This window comes from Dipodomys ordii, unplaced genomic scaffold (assembly GCF_000151885.1).
Source record: "Dipodomys ordii isolate 6190 unplaced genomic scaffold, Dord_2.0 Scaffold24, whole genome shotgun sequence".
Classification (NCBI taxonomy): Eukaryota; Metazoa; Chordata; class Mammalia; order Rodentia; family Heteromyidae; genus Dipodomys; species Dipodomys ordii.
In genome coordinates this window covers 3,431,924-3,449,599 of record NW_012267240.1, presented here as the reverse complement: position 1 = coordinate 3,449,599, position 17,676 = coordinate 3,431,924, and the positions used below count along the sequence as shown (strand labels likewise).

The window sequence follows — 17,676 nt, the reverse complement described above, 5'->3', positions numbered from 1 at the left end:
CACCTCCTGAATAGCTGAGATTGCAGACATGGGCCACCAGAGCCCAGCTAGATTTTGCATTTTTAAACAGCATCAAGTACAGGCAAGCTGTGTGTCATTGATGGTCATTTGTACATATTATTAATGTTAATGTTGCTGTCCATTGCCCTTTCTCACATCACTAAGTAGCAGCTAATTTATAGCAAAGGGAGGAGATTCTTAGCTCGTTCAAATGCCAGACAAACTCTGTAGATTCAACAAAAAATTTAGAACCTATAGTGACAGATAGAAAAATAAGCTTCTGAATTTTGCCAAGTTTTAACCCCCCCAAAACAACATGCAAATGCTTCACAGTTTAATGTATTTATGAACTGACTCTTTTGCATATATTTAAAATGGTGAAAGAGTAACTTCTCTTAAGCTGACAGAATAATAGCCTACCTCATATAATCACAAAATATCTGGCAAAAAAATGAAGAAGTAAAAGAACCAAATGTTATTCTGTTTAAATTTTAGACTGTTAAATCTATACTAGCAGCTGGCAGCAACTAAATGTGGAATATTTTTAACAAAAATTATAACTAATTATCTTTCACATTTTATCATTTACATCAATTTAACTTACCAAGCTTGCCTTAGGAAAGTTCTTTCATCAGAATACAACAACAATAATAAGTAAAACTAGCCAAAGCTATTAGCAAGAATTTGTCATTTTAACAAATAGGGCAGAACATCTTACAGGTTATATATTCGGCAAAATTCCTGCTCCACATTATTTTTAAGGACAGCAGAAAACTCGTAAGAACTCTGAAAACACCCTAAACAACAGCATGACAAAAGACAAAATTTCTCAAGGCAGTCAGCCTAGAAATTCAATACCTACTTTTCAATTAGTACACACCTGACACGGCACCTCTGAGCTCAGGTTGAAGGGTCAAAGGTGCTGTGCCATTGCACTCCACTCCTAGTGGCCACTTTGTAAAGTAGCACACCATTTTCTGTCCACTTGAAGCTGATTGGACAAAGAGTGAATACTTTTCCTAAACTGGACCAATCGAGGTCCAGGCTGCTGTTGGAGCAAAGAGCTAAAACAAGGAAAGCCTAGGCAGGTGCTCCAGGCACAGTGGTCTTGTCCATTTACCCCAGGTTGCCAAACAAGCAGTGCTTACTTTTCCTCTAAAGGAGGAAAGATGGGACATTCTAGAAGGCAACCACATACTTCTTGAACATATTTTTAATGGGAATAACATAAATTGGATACCAGAGATCCAGTACCCTTAAATTCCTATTTTCAAAGCTGTAATCTTTAAACATGGCATTTAAAACTAGGTAGTATGAAAATTTAATTTTCTTCCAGGTATCAGAATGCCCTTTCTCATGTCTGTGTGAGTGTAAGTGTTTGTGTGTGTGTGTGTGTGTGTGTGTGTGTGTGTGTGTGTCCTGGGGTTTGAACTTATGACCTTGTGTTGTTGGATAGCTGCTCTATCACCTGAGCTATGCTCCAATATTACTTGAGCTACACCCCCAAACCCTTCTTGCTTTAGGTTAGTTTGATGTCAGTATTAGGTCTTGAACACAGGGCCTCACACTCTTGTTTGACTTTGTCATTCAAGGCTGGCCCTTTACCACCTGAACAACATCAGCTTGGACTTTTCTGCTGAGGCTGGCTTCAGACCTAGATTCTCAGATCTCAGCCTCCTGAGTAGCTAGGATTATAAGACATGAGTCACCAACTCTCAGACGCTTTAGTGTGTGCTTGTTTTAATGGAGTCTTATACTTTTTGCCTGGGGAACAATCTGTTGATATAATCCTTCTAGTTATGCTTCCCACAAAGCTGGCATTACCACTAGGCTTGACTTTGTTTTTATTTTTGTTTTTTTGTGTGTTCAGGAAAATATAAAATGTCCAAGACAAATTGTCTTATAAATCCATCACTACCACAAAAGCCAATTTGTCCTGCTCCTTGCCTCCCGCCTAGTTCCCTGTGGACTGCAGCCATCATGATCATCCCGTTCAGCATGATGCCACATACTGGAGCTTGCTAAGTGCACTGCCAATATTGACTGAGTGAATCTAGCTCCCATTCAGTGGATTCATCATCACCAGGGCTTCTCTAACTTTTCCCTTTGAAGAGGTCTGTTTGGGTTTCCTTGTGGTCAGCGCAGTGGGGTGACTGATGAAGTGGATGGGTCTAGCTCTCTCACCATTGGAATGTCTGTGGGTCAGTGGTTCCCAAGTATTGGCACACTTGCCAGTCACTTGAGGAGTGTGGTTAATGTGCACATTTCTGGTGCCATTCATGGAGATTATACCAGATTACACCAGTGGATCTTAGGTTGGGACAGCAACTTGTATACTTTTTATTTTGTCAGTCATAGGGCTTGAACTCAGGGCTTGTTCAGTGTCCCTGAGCTTTTCTTCTCAAGGCTAGCACTCTACCCCTTCTGATTTTCTGGTGGTTAATTGGAAATAAGACTCTCATGGACTTCCCTGCATGGCCTGCCATTGAGTCACGGTCCTCAGATCTCAGCCTCCTGAGTAGCTAGGATTACAGGTATAAGCCACCAGTGCCAGGCTCTGTATACTTTTTAACAAATCCCATTGTGATTCTATAAAGATACACATTTTGGAAAAGTGTGCTGCAATGGACCACAGGACATTAACCCAACCTATGAGTAATAGTAGAATTATTCCTCAATACTCCGGAGATTTCAACAGTCAGGAGAATTCTGAGAATGATGTTATTGTTGACAATATGCAAAGTGGCACATGGAGCTATGTGTATCCAGTTTGGACTCCGATTTTCTATTGAATTTTTTTGACTAGGGAAATTTTCTTTTTATAACATTGATGCCATTTAGAGTGGCTCTAAGTGCGACCTTACTGGTGAGAGATGTTTTAAAAGAGAAAAGGAGATTGGGTAGAAGGATCTAGAATATAGCTCATTGAAATGGTAAAGTTTTAAACTTCATGAATTAAAGTAAGCCCAAGGTATGCACTCAGCTTTTGGAGCTTTGACTTTCTTAATTATAGAAATGTTGGTAGGAACTGGAGGAAGATGGCAGAGGAGAAGCTGGAAGCTAAACAAGCTCTCACAATTTTAGTGTCCCAATGAACAGTCCTAGGCTAGAGAATCACACCAAATGTGCCATCACAGTACAGAGAGTTTGGCCAGAGAGGGGAACTCCAGGCAGCTTGGTCAAGGACACAGATCTGAGCACTTGCCGGTAGCCGAGGCTATGATGGTGGCAGCGGCAGTGGCCATGGCTGCCATACCAACAGAGAGAGTCCGGGACAAAGGCACCAGAAGTGGCTTGCTAGCAAATTCTACTCACTACCAGCAAGAACTGAAAAGGAGCAGAAATCTTCATCCTGCTGATCGCAGACCAGGGACGGCCCAGGAACCAAGAGTCTGGCATGAGTAGAATCCTGACATCCTCACTCCTTCTTGTGGAGCATTGGTGGACAGGTAGCCCTTCTCCCACCACTGGAGAAAATCTCCATCTTTGATACTGACAAAGGCCAGGCCTAGCAGCTAGCTCCAACACAGGCCTTGGAAGAAAACAATTGGAGCCATTAGCAGGTCACAGGAACCTGACCTGACCTGGCAGGCTCAGCTCCACCCAGGGGAAAGTCACCTGCCCAGGCAGAGAAGCTCCGCCCCCAGAGGAGTGACTTTCTGCACTGGGTAAACAGAGCCAGAGGCTGCCCCTCCCCACTGCAGCCTAGACAAACAATTGAAACTCAGTAAACTTAAACCCTGAGAATGGCTCCAGGTTGGGCTCTGTAAGTGTCTCAGGAGCTAGCCCCTCAGGGAAAAGCTACTGTTTTCTGAAAGGCCTCAACTTTTCCCAGAACTCAGCCTTTTCACAGCAACTCCAAACTAGAGGAAACAGCCATCTCCCTCTTTTGTGATACTCAAAGCAGATCTCCCTCCCACTGAACTAGCCTGGGAGGAGGGTAAGGCAGAGCTCAAACAAACTGACATAGGAAACCAATCAAGAGGTGGGGGGGAGATAGGAAGGGATGGGAAGGGGAAACAAGGAGGAGGCAACAATGCTTGATAAGAAATGTACTCATTACCTTGCCCATGTAATTGTAACCCCTCTGTATGGTATTTTCACAATCAAGCCACAGGAAAGCCAAATACCACAGCAGACCAGAGACTTCACCAAGAGACTGGTTACAGACACTGGGGAGGTACAAGATCTTTCCTGCCTCCACCCAACCAAAAAAAATCAAAGAAGTCCTTTTTTCTACCTATTTTTTTAAGATTATTTTTAATTGTTTTCTATTACCTTTTCTTTTTTTTCTTCATAATGTTTATTGTAGGAGTGTATTTAAGGAGCCTGTGTGTGCTTTTTAAAAATCTCTTTTGACTTTTTGCTCCTTTTTTCTTTTTCTTTTTTTTCTTTTCTCTTTCTTTTTTGTGTGACTTAATTGCTGTTCTGCTCATCCCCAGATATATACCCATCGTTGAGTATTAGATCTTATCCCAGATTGTGTACATACTTAATCCAGAAACTTATTACTCAATTCACAACCTCTTAGCCTTAACTTCTTTAATAGTAGTATTATTTCTTTATACCTATATAACTTTCAAGTATTCCAATTTAAAAATTTTTTATTGTAGTTTTTCATTTTTACTTTTTATCTTTCCCCTCCTCTCATCCTATCTTTTTCTTCTCTCAATATTATTTCTTTATACTTACATAATTTTTAAGTGTTTCATTTTTTAATTTAAATTTTTGTTTTTCCATTTTTTTCTTGTTTTTTTTTTTTAATCTCTCTCCTATCATTCTGTCCTATCCATTTCCCTTTCTAAGATTAAGGCTTGGTTAAATTCACTCTCCTTTTACCTCTCCACATCCCTCTAATCCTATTTTCCCCCTAAATTCTCCCTAAACCTAATAACTTCTGGTTTGCTGAACCCCTCTTTGTTGTTTTTAGCCCATTAATCCATAGTTGTTTGATGTTGAATAGATTGTAGCTGTTGGACTAGATTGTATCTGCAGCCATTTTGATTATGTAAATACAGGACTCTGGTTGATTCTTTCCTTAATATAGTGTTCTAACAGAATTGGTTTTACTTTCATACCAAATGGGCAGAATAAGCCAGAGAAACACAAGAAAAATGGCAAGTCCAGGTATCTCAGCTCCCACTCAGGCTAATCAGGTTACAGAACATTTAATGAATAATCCAGAGGTAAGGTCCCAAAAAGCTCTACAAACACTACTGGTAAAAATGGTGAATGAAAAGATTGAAAACCTGCAAAGGACTCAGTGTGAGTGTGATAGGGAGTGAGACAAGGCAACCAATGATTATTACAGTAACTTCATGAGCATGTTGAGGCTAACCAAAAATTAATACAGGAGTCTCGTGAGCGTGAGGAAGCTACTCAAAGATTAATACAGGAATTGCATGAGCAGGCTGAGAACAGTCAAAGAGAAATACAGGCATTACGTGAGTGGGATGAGAGTAGACAAAGATCAATAGAGGCATTCATGGAATCCATAAACAGACAATGAAGGAATCCAGGGAATGGAGCCCATCAGAAGGAAAGGGAGTCCAAGGAAATCGTAACCAAACTAAGTGATTTGAGAATAAACACTGAACACCAAATTGAGGAAGTAAAGAAGTTCATACAAGACCTAAAACAAAGCTCCAACAAACAATTTGAAGCCACAAAGACTACCAATTAGAAGGAAAAGAAATAAAAAACTAAGTAGGAAGTCTTAACAGTAGGTTAGACCATGCAGAAGATCAAATCTCGGGGATTGAAGACAGCCTAGATATTATAGAGAAATCCAGGACAAATCCAAGAAATATGATAGATCTATTCAACATTTGGAAGACACCAAAAGAAAGCCTAATCTGAGGATAATGGGTGTAGAGGAGCACCTAGAGACCGAAGTTAACAGTCTAAGAAATTTATTTAACAGGATCCTAGAAGAGAACTTCCCAAACATGCAAAAAGATAGGCCAATCAGATACAAGAAGTTTTTACAACCCCCCAAATAGACCAGACCAGAACAGGACATCCCACCATCACATTATAATCCACACAGGATCAATTCAGACCAAGGAAAGGATCCTTAAAACTGTCAAGTAGAAAAGATCAATCACCTATAAAGGGAAGCCAATTAGAATAACCTCAGATTTTTCAGAACAGACAATTAAAGCAAGAAGAGCCTGAATGATGTATCCCATGCCTTAAAGACAAACAACTATCAACCCAGAATACTGTGCCCAGATAAACTTTCCTTCATAATCAAAGGTCAAATAAATATCTTCCATAGCAAAGAAAAACTGAAACAATACATCTCCACCAGACCAGCCCTACAAAAGATACTTAAAGATGTCCTACACATAGAAAACCAACAAGACCGCAATAAAGGCCAAGAAACTGCACCCAAACCATAGGAAGAACCCAGCTGTCCCAGCCCCCAAGAAGGTGGATAACATGACAGGAACTACCAAAAACCTCTCAGTCCTAACTCTCAACATTAATGGAATTAACTCTCCAATTAAGCAACATAGACTGTCTAGTTGGATTAAAAAGCAAGATCCTTCTATCTGCTGCCTTCAAGAGTCACACCTTGCCCATAAAAACAAACATACTCTGAAAGTGAAAGGCTGGAATAAAACCTACCAAGCAAATAGCCCCCATAAACAGGTGGGAGTTGCAATCCTAATATCAGATAAAATAGACTTCAAATTAAAATTAGTGAGATGAGATAAAGAAGGTCACTACATACTAATTAAGGGATCTGTCCTTGAGGAGGATATTACAATTCCAAATATCTATTCTCTAAACAACGGAGCACTCAAATTCATCCAAGAACCACTACTTCCCCTCAAATCTCACATAGATCCAAAAACATTAATTGTTGGGGACTTTAACATTGCCACTAGATAGATCAACTTGGCAAAAATGCAACAGAGAAACCGCAGATCTAAACAACTGCATAGATCAACTAGATTTAACAGACATCTTCCGACTATTTTACCCAGCAGCCATCAGACTACACGTTTTTCTCAGCAGCACACGGAACATTTTCAAAAATAGACCACATATGAGGTCACAAAGCAAACTTATTCTAATTCAGAAACAAACTCAGAGATGAGAATGGAAACATCACCACAGAAACAACCAAGATTCAGAACATTATAAGGGAATACTTCTCAAACCTTTATGCTAATAAGTTTGAGAACTTGAAGAAATGGACGATTTCCTAGTAAATATTGACATGTCAAAACTAAACCAAGATGAGTTAAACCAACTTAACAGGCTCAAAGAAATGGGTCTACAGGTTCTCTTTCTTTGATGAACATCGATGCAAAACTTCTCAACAAAATTTTGGCCAATCGACTTCAACAATTCATCCAAAAAGTCAACATCACGATCAAACAGGATTCATTTTAGGGATGCAAAGCTGGTTCAATATATGCAAATCAATAGAATTTATCACATCAACAAGAGCAAGGATAAGAGCCACATGGTTATCTCAATAGATGCACAAAGAGCATTTGACAAGATCCAACACCTCTTCATGATGAAGGCTCTGGAAAAATTAGGAATCCATGGAACATTCCTCAATACAATAAAGGCTGGGTATGACAAGCTTACAGCCAGCATTATACTTAATGGCAAAAACTAAAGCCATTTCCTCTAAACTCAGGAACAAGACAAGGATGTCCACTCTTTCCACTTCTCTTCAATTTAGTATTAGAATGCCTAGCTACAGCAATAAGTCAAGATGCAACATAAAAAGGATCCAAATAGGGAAAGGTGCAGTAAAACTCTCCCTCTTTGCAGATGACATGATCTTGTATTTAAAGAATCCCAAGGGGGGCTGGGAAGGTGGCTCAGTGGTAGAGTGGTTGCCTCGCATGCATGAGGCCCTGGGTTCGATTCCTCAGCATCACATAAGCAAAAAGAAAAAGCTGGAAGTGGCACTGTGGCTCAAGTGGTAGAGCGCTAGCCTTAAGCTGAAGAGCTGAGGGACAGCGCCCAGGCCCCACGACCAGACACCCCCCCCCAAAAAAAAAAGAATCCCACGGACTCCACTCCCAAATTACTTGAGCTGATTCGAAAATTTGGCAAAGTAGCAGGATATAAAATTAACCCTCAAATATCAATGGCTTTTCTGTATGCCAACACTGAGAAGAGTGCAGCTGAAATCAGGAAAGCAACTGCATTCATAATAGCCCCACAAAAAATAATAGCTAGGAATTAACTTAACCAAAGAAGTGAAGGACCTCTAAGATGAAAACTTTAAAAACCTGAAAAAGGAAATCAAAACAGAACTTAGAAAGTGGAAAAACCTCCCATGCTCTGGATTGGAAGGATCAACATTGTGAAAATGGCAATACTTCCCAAGGCTATCTACAAATTCAATGCGATACCTATCAATATTCCAACCTCATTCTTCAAGGAAATAGAAGAGGCAATCAAAAAATTCATATGGAACAATAAAAGACCACTTATAGCAAAAACAATCCTTAACAGAAGAACAGTGCTGGAGAAATATCAATACCAAATTTCAAACTCTACTACAAAGCCATAGTAATCAAAACACCTTGGTACTGGCACAAGAACAGAATAGAATTGAGAACCCAGAAATGAACCCACAGACCTATAGCTACCTAATCTTAGATAAGGGAACTAAAAAAATAGAATGGAAGAAAGACAGCCTCTTCAGTAAATGGTGCTGGCAAAATTGGTTAATCACTTGTAGAAAACTGAGGCTAGATCCTTATATATCACCCTGCACCAGAATCAACTCCAAATGGATCAAAGACCTTGGAGTCAAAGCAGATACCTGGAAAACATTACAGGATGGAATAGGCAAAACTCTAGGTCTCCTTGGCACAGGCCGAAATTTTCTTAATAGAGACCCAGAAACACAACAAATCAAAGAAAGGTTGGACAAATGGGATTGCATGAAGCTGCAGACCTTCTGCATGGCAAAGGACATAGCTAGCAAGATCAATAGAAAGCCCAGGGGATTGGAGAACATCTTCACTAGTCATACAATGGACAAGGGTCTCATATCTAAAATATACCTGGAACTCAAAATTAAATCTCCCAACAACAAATCCTCAAAGAAACAACTGCCCAATAAATAAGTGGGCTAAAGACTTAAAGAGAGACTTCTCTGAAGAGGCAATTAAGAATGGCCAATAGACACATGAAGAAATGCTCAACCTCTCTAGCCATAAAAGAATGCAAATCAAAACAACATTAAGATTCTACCTCACCACAGTTAGAATGGCTATAATCAAGAAATCTAATAACAACAGATGCTGGAGGGAATGTGGCCAAAAGGGAACCCTACCGCATTGTTGGTGGGAGTGTACACTTGTTCAACCACTTTGGAAAGTAGTATGGAGATTCCTCAAAAGACTCCGCATAGAGCTCCCCGATGACCCAGAAATCCCACTTGGGCATTTACACAAATGATCACAAATAAGCCCGTACTAAAGCTACCAGCACAACTATGTTTATCGCAGCATTATTTACCATAGCTAAGATATGGAACCAACCCCAGATGCCCCTCAGTAGATCAATGGATCAAGAAAATGTGGCATATATACACAATGGAATTCTATGCCTCCATCAGAAAGAATGATATCACCCCATTTGTTAGGAAATGGAAAGACTTGAAAAAAATTATATTAAGTGAAGTAAGCCAAAGAAACACAGGTCCCATGGTTTCTCTTATTTGCAATAACTAGTATATGTCTGAGACAAGCAGAAAAGGTCAGGTAAGATGATACTAAGCAAAATGAATCTCAAGATAAGGACAAAAGTGTTTTTTTCTTTCTTGCTATTGTTTCGAACATATTTTTAAGGTACCACGTGATTTTTTTGTTGCTTTGTATGTCCCTCCCCCAGGGTATTACCCCTGTTTTCACTGTTGGTATAATTTGGGAGGAGAAGAGTAAAAACAAATTGTTTAAATAGGGATATATGTTGACCCATTGCAACAATGAGATGTACAAGACACTATGTTGAAAAACAAACATTACAATTTAGGTGGGGGTGGGGGATGGGAGGGATAGGAGGAGTGAATTTGAGGAAGTGGGAAGGAAGGGATGGTAGGGAGGAGGCAAAGGAGGAGGAGGCAACAATGCTTGATAAGAAATGTACTCATTGCTCCCCCACAGTATAACCCCTGCTTTCACTATATTTGATGTCAGTATAACTTGTGGAGGAGATGGGGAAAAACCAGTTGTTTAAGGATACAGGTGGATCTGATGCAACAATGAGAAGTACAAGTTGTCATGTCCAAAACGAGCTTTACAACGTCGGTGGGGGGGGATGAGGGGGGAGGGGGAAGGAGAAGGATTGGGATGGGGGGAGGGGGGAGGCTGGGAAGGGATGGGAAGGGTAAACAAAGGAGGAGGCTGCAATGCTTGGTAAGAAATGTACGCATTATCCTGCCCATGCAATTGTAACCCCTCTGTACAGTATGTTCACAAATAAAATAAAATTAAAAAAAAAGAAATGTACTCATTGCCCTGCTCAAGTAATTGTAACCCCTGTACAGTTTTTTTCACAATTAAAAACTTATTAAAAAAAGAGAAATCTTAGACTTTAAAAATAAAATTTTAAAAAAGCAATGTTGGGCTTGGAGGCATGGCTTAGTTGGTAGAATGCTAGCCAATGAACAAAAGTATTAGGTAGCAGTTCAAGTCCTGGTCTTGGAAATAAAAATAAATAAATAAATAAATTCAAACAATCATATATATTTATATGCATATATATACACATACACATATATATACAGAAGCATGGACAACTTAAAATATCACTACTATTAGTTAATATATCATTACCTTTATGTCAAATAAGTTTATGAGTTTATAAATTGATAAATTTATAAGTATGTATTTATAAATTCAGAATATACAAGGTGGGTGTCTGGGGCTTATGCCTGTAATCCTAGCTTCTTCAGGAAGCTGAGATCTGAGGCTTATGATTCAAAGTCAGTCTAGACAGGAAAGTTCATGAGACTATTATTTTCAATTAACCACCAAAAAGCTGGAACTGGAGATGTGACTCAAATGGTAGAGTACCATGACTGAGCAGAAGAACCAAGCAAGAGTGTGAGGCCCTGAGTTCAAGACCCAATACTAGGGTGCACACACACACACACACACACACACACATATACAAGTTACAAGAGCAGCAAGAGAGGGTGAAAATTTGTTAAAACTAAAGAGTGAACCAGAGTCCCAGAGAAGGATTTCTGAGAGAGGATATGAAGGTTGAAGCTGGAGGAGTAGATGCCAGAAAGCAAGTATCTCTCTGCTGAGTCTCCTCCCCCTCCTGCTCAGCCTCAGAAAGCAGAGTTGATGGGGTGGGAAGGTGGCTCAGTGGTAGAGCGCTTGCCTTGCATGCCTGAGGCCCTGGGTTCGATTCCTCAGCACCACAGAAGCAAAAAGAAAAAGCCAGAAGTAGCACTATGGCTCAAGTGGTAGAGCGGTAGCCTTGAGCTGAAATGCTGAGGGCCAGCGCCCAGACCCAGAGTTCAGGCCCCACGACCGGACCCCCCCCCAAAAAAAAACAAAGAAAGAAAGAAAGCAGAGTTGATTTCACCATAAACACCAGTGCAAACAGCCACACATACATTCGGGTCCTTCAGCTCCCAGCTTCCTGGAAGTTGCTAGAACCAGGTTTCCTGTGTGCTTTTCTTATGACTAAGGAGACTTGTGGCAAGTTATTGCAACTCCATGAAAGTTGATTTCTTTATCTGTAAGACTAATTTAAAAGCAGTTCTCAACTCACTGGATTATGGAGAAAAATGAATAAAAGGATGCAAGTAAATGTGCTTTTCAAATACAGTCTGGCTCAGAGGAAGCTGAATAAGGGGAAATGCTCTTCTTTCATTACCCAGCTCTTTGCTCCAATGTCATGCAGCTCTCCTGCGATCTTTTCTTTGGCAGGGGGTGGGGTGGGAGTGATGGACATGGATTAGACTTAGCAGAAGCAAGGTGCACTTATTACAGTGAAGTAGCACTGGCTAGCATAATAGACAAAGGAGAAGGAGACAAATATTCTACTAGCTCAGATCTTCCCAGGCACACAGCTGCTCCCAAATGCTCCCCACCTGTTTCAGAAGAACCCTGGGATCCTCTCAGAGGCACAGGCATTGGCTGGAGGTCTGTGTGCAATGAAGGATTAAATGATGTCATATCCATACAATGTAATATCACCAGCATAAGGATGAATATCTATTTTTCTCTTTCTTTCTTTCTGTCTTTCTTTCTTTCTTCCTTCCTTCCTTCCTTTCTTTTCTTTCTTCCTTCCTTCCTTCCTCCTTCCTTCCTACCTTTCCTTCTTCTTTCTTCCTTCCTTCCTTCCTTTCTCTCTCTCTTTCTTTCTATCAACATAGATGATTAAGAAAGAAATGGAGCTGAGCAGAAGCCAAACAAAGAAATACTGTATAGACTTCATGTATATTAAGTTCTAGAAAGTGTAAGCTGATACAAATGGACAGAAATTAGGTCCCAGGACAGAGAGGGTAACAATAGGGGACTAGAAAACATTAGGGGACAATCAGCTTGGTAATGATTTCACAGTTGTGTGTATCTATATGTATGTGTGACAAAACTTATCAAATTGTAAATTTAATGTACATGTAAAGTCAATATCCCTAAAAAAGCTATTAAGATCTTAAAAGAACAAAAGTGAAATAAGAAAAACATTTGATGGATACATGATATTAAACATGTTGAATTATAATCGTACTGAATAACCTCTTAAATAATCATAAATTTCCTTTTCACTCTAAAACAGAAATAAAAAAGCCAGCCAGGAACTGGTGACTCACAGTGATTACCCACCAAAACTACTCAGCAGGCTAACATCAGAGGACAGTAATCTGAAATTAGCCCAGGCAGAAAAGATAATAAGTGAGATTTCATTTCTAAAATAATGAGCAAAAATCAGGGCTGGAAGAATGGCTCAAGCAGTAGAGCAGAAGACATGAGCAAGCAGATTAGTCTTAAATTCAAAACCCTCACATCAACAAAAAAAAAGGAAAAGAAGAAGCAATTATGCAATGACACTGTATTTTACATATTCACTGACCCTCATAAGTCATAGTTTTTTAGTATCACATGAGAAATCGGATTATCCCAAGTAATCCAGAGAATATGTGAAATATGAGAAAATGACCCAAAACTTCCAAGTTACATTAAGAGTCTCCTTTAACAGAATATATATTATATATATAGATCAAATATTATGCAACTTGACACACAGTTCCTAGGTGACTCTGGTCTCTAAAATCCATTCACTTGACTCACGAACATCAATAATATTTTTCTTTTCCTGTTCCAGGCTTCAAAAGATGATGGGATATGCTTTGGATGCTTCTCTCTGTCTCTGACTACACTACATGCACTGGGCCTAGGAGGCAGATCAAGACAACACCTTTAGCTTGGCCCAAACTGAACTCCTCCCCTCTCCCTCTGCCAACCCTGGGCACATTTTTCTGGTTGTATTTCCTGCAATCTCATCCATATCCTGCCTTTCCAGAAGTTATGCCCACAATGTAGCTGTCACTTGCCTGGTATAGCCATTTGCACAAACAAATCTAACATCACCATAGGGAAAGGAACTTAATGACTTTAATAGATGTTCTTCATGATTTGTTCACTCTTTCTGCCTCAAGAAAAGACTTGGTCTTTTTGTCTGTGAGGTCGGGGATGGGGGTGGGGAATACAAGGTTCCTGGGTCTTGAACTCAGGGCCAGGGTGCTATTCCTGAGCTTTTTTTGCTCAAGGCTGATACTCTAACACTTTAGCCACAGCTCCACTTCTGGCATTTTTTTCTGGTTCATTGTAGATAAGAGTTTCACAGACTTTTCTACTTGGGCTGGCTTTGAACCACGATCCTAAAAATCTCAGCCTCCTGAGTTGCTAGGAACACAGGTGTGAGCCACTAGCTCTGGGTGCATTGCTCATTTTTTTCTGCTTTTTAAATTGCTCTCCTGAATTACAAATTTAATCTCTCACAGACTTCTTGTTTTTCCAAATGGTTTTCAACAACTCTGTGTCCACACTCACAAGTCTGTGAGCTGATGCATTTGAATAAGACAGTGTAAAAAGTCATAGCGCCTAGGAATGAGTGATTCTTCTATTTAGAGCAGGCAAGTGACTGGTCTACTTAGAAGAGATTCTTAACCTGGAAAGCCTCTCATGCAGGATTAGCTTTCAACATAATTGAATCAGGAAATCCTTCTTGACCTCTTGGCAGCATTTAAACACAAAGCCTTTTGAAACTCACTCTTCCTTTGGCTTCTAGAAATCCCGGCTAACCTGTTAACTTCTCAAGTTTACTTTGACAGCTCTTCTTCCTCATTTACATTCCCCCAAAGTGAAAATGGAGACGTTCCCCAGGCTTCTCTAAACTCTGCCCCTAACCTTGCATCTGTTCTCATTTTTGGCTTCAGACCTGTCTGATAAAACTTCCCACAGCTTTAAACTTAAACTGTCTGGTAAGTAAACCATAAAATGTGGCTAGTCTGTACTAATAGGTACTGCAAAATAGACATTATATCTTGAAACAGTGTAAAACCACAGTAAAATTTTTTTATAATAATGATATGTTGAACTAATAGTATTCAGATAAACTGAATAAATTCATAAACAGATTTCATCTATTGCTTTTGTATCATTTTTCAAAAAATATGACTACTACTTTCACATTTTGTTAAGTGGCTGTGTGACATTGCTACAATATTCTTGTATGCCAAAAATTCAAACCCACCATCCATGCTAAACACATTGGAACCCAAACTCCATTCATTGTCAGCTCCACACACTGTTGCTTCATATTACTACAGAATAAACCTCAGTTGGCACAAAGCAGATACATGGCACTGTGCCAGTCACTGCAGTAAAGGAACTTGTGGAACAAAGAAGATAAACCTAGAATGAATTCCAGACCAACAGGGTGACAGGGCAACTCTGGTAACAATGGGAGAGCCTGTCAACATTCGTTCACTGGCAGTTGGGACAGGAATGGTTACAAGACTGGGAAGTAACACGTCAAGTATTTGACTCAAGCAGAGCAGTAGCAACTCAGAGCACCATAGCCAAGAATGTGCCAAAAGAGTCGATGAAGTCAACTGGGTGGATGCATAGGAATCAGAGGTGCTAGCAGTTGCACATTTGTGGTGTGACATGCTCTCTGCAGGTAACTAAACCACACATTCTTGTGTACAAGAATGTTCTTCATGAGCCTTAAGTCTGGAGTCACTTCTTCTCCATTCTCTATATTCCTCTTTGTAAGCAACTATTTTTTTTTATCTTACTAACACCCAGTCTACTACCCCTACATTGCTTTTCTTCTTTTAGACTATCAGAGAAGGGAGAAAATATGCTTCTCCGATGGCCCATGAGATATGGGATCCTCGGTGGGAAGGGAAATAAGAAGGACAAGCTCACCTCCATGTTACACCCACGGTACTGAAAATACACCATGGTGTAAGACCTGTCTTTTTTGTTTTGTTTTAGTTCCAAGACTGGGACTCGAACTCAGTACCTGATGCTTTTGCTCATTGGCTAGCGCTCTACCAAATGAGTCATGCCCCTAACCATAAGGTTTGTTTTAGATGGACAATTGTTAAATTGTTCTCCAGTAGAAATAACAGTTTGGAGTGTAAGTAGATAGGACAGAAAAGATTCTCAGAGACCTAAATATGAGCTGCAGTTCTCCTTGTAGCTTTTTTTTTTTTTGCCAGTTATGGAGCTTGAACTCAGGGCCTGGGCACTGTCCCTCAGCTCTGCAGCTCCAGGCTAGCACTCTACCATTTGAGCCAAAGTGCCACTTCTGGCTTTTTCTGCTTATGTGGTACTAAGGAATAGAACCCAAGGCCTCAGACATGCAAGGCAAGCACTCTACATTGAGCCACCTTCCCAGCCCCCTTGCAATTTATTTTTGATGACCAATTGGAGATAAAGAGTCTCATGGACTTTCCTGCCCCTACTGTTATCCTCAGTAGCTAAGATTATGGGTGTGAGCCACCAGTACCTGGGTTCCTCATCTTCTTCATTCTTATTGCCTTGCTGTTCTAACACATCCTGGCTGTGAGAGTGAGTGAACTGTTTCACACTTCAACAGTAGGATACAATTCAAGCATGATTGAATTATCTATTGATTAGCATGAGAAGAAATCACAGATTTGCATCAAGAGCTGGCACATGTCAACGGAAAAATAATATGAGAACCTTATGAAATTCAAAACCTCTTCAGCCGTCTAGAAATACTCTTTGTAAATTGACTGGCAATTGTCTAAGTCTGTGTTACATGTCAGACGTTTTACTAGGCTACTTCACTTTTATGGTTTTTTCTAAGGTTTTTATCGTTATTATAAAGGTGGTTACAGAAAGGTTAGTTCCATAAGTCAGGTAAAGTGTACATTTTGTTTTGGACAATGTCACTCTTCCTTCACTCTGGTATAGTGTTTTAAGAGGCTGTATATTTCTGACATCTTAGTCTGCTCAAGCTTTGTTCAACAGCAGAATGGATTCTTTTAAATTAGACATCCTTCTATTTTTCAAGTGTGAACATGCTCATATAGAAGTGACAGCATTTTTTATCATTCATCAGCAATTTGAAGTTGGCATTTCCATATGTTTTTATAATTTAGTTTTTAACATTGTTGCTTAAAAATTTTTGCTTAAAGAGCACAAAAACCTGATTTATGTGCCATAAAAAACAGATTTATAGTGGAAAGATTGACATTTCCAAATGTAAATTGGGTTTAATTTCAGAAAATCAACATCAAATCTTTCAACTAAGTCTGAAGGATAGATTAAAATAATTGCCTAAGAGATTACCAGTTGACATTTTAAAAGCATTATTCCCCCTTAGATGTTTTATATTTGGTGTATCTAGATTAGAGCAGAAATGATTAACTAGAGATTTTGACTCTTGTCTGCAAAGGTTGACTTTTGATATACATTTCAAATATGTAAATACATCTGGTTATCATAAACTCCAAATTAAGATAATAAATGATAAAATTATATCATACACAGAAACAGCAATGAAAAGAAAGCTAAGGGTTGGGCACTGGTGACTCATGCTTATAAACCTAGATACTCGGGAGGCTGAGATCTGAGTGTTGCAGTTTAAAGCCAGCCCAGGCAGTAAAATCTGTGAGACTCTTATCTCCAATAAACCAGCAAAAGGCCAGAAGTGGATCAGTGACTCAAGTAGTAGGGCACGAGCCTCGAACACAGAAGCTCAGGGGCAGCACCCAGGCCCTGAGTTCAAGCCCCACATCGATGAAAAAAAGAAAGAAAAAAAGGAAAGAAAAGGAAGAAAGAAAAGAAAATAGGAAAGGAAAGAAAGAAAAGAAAAAGAAAAAAAGAAAAGAAACAAAACTAAGGGTTCAGAGATTTAACTCACTGGAAGTGCAAAGCTCTGAGTTCAGTCCTCAACTCTTCAAAAATAAATAAATAAATAAAAAGAGAGAAAAGAAAGGAAGAAAGAAAAAAGGAAAGAAGAGCAAAAGAACTAATATTTTAATCCTAGTTTCTAAGACATGTAAGTCATTTGCTGTATTTTTATATTTATTGTCATTAAAATATTCTAGGTGGTTTCGAAGGGTAGATACACTTAGAACTATGTGTGCTAACTATGTATTAGTTAAAAGCAAATAAAATCTGA

The 17,676-nt window shown here is 39.4% G+C and overlaps 1 protein-coding gene across 1 annotated transcript in view; it reads right to left on the bottom strand.

The window, feature by feature from the left end:
- The window catches only part of Armc4 (armadillo repeat containing 4), a 141,273-nt gene that overhangs the window by 24,755 nt on the left and 98,842 nt on the right, over positions 1-17,676 (bottom strand). The window lies entirely within an intron of this gene.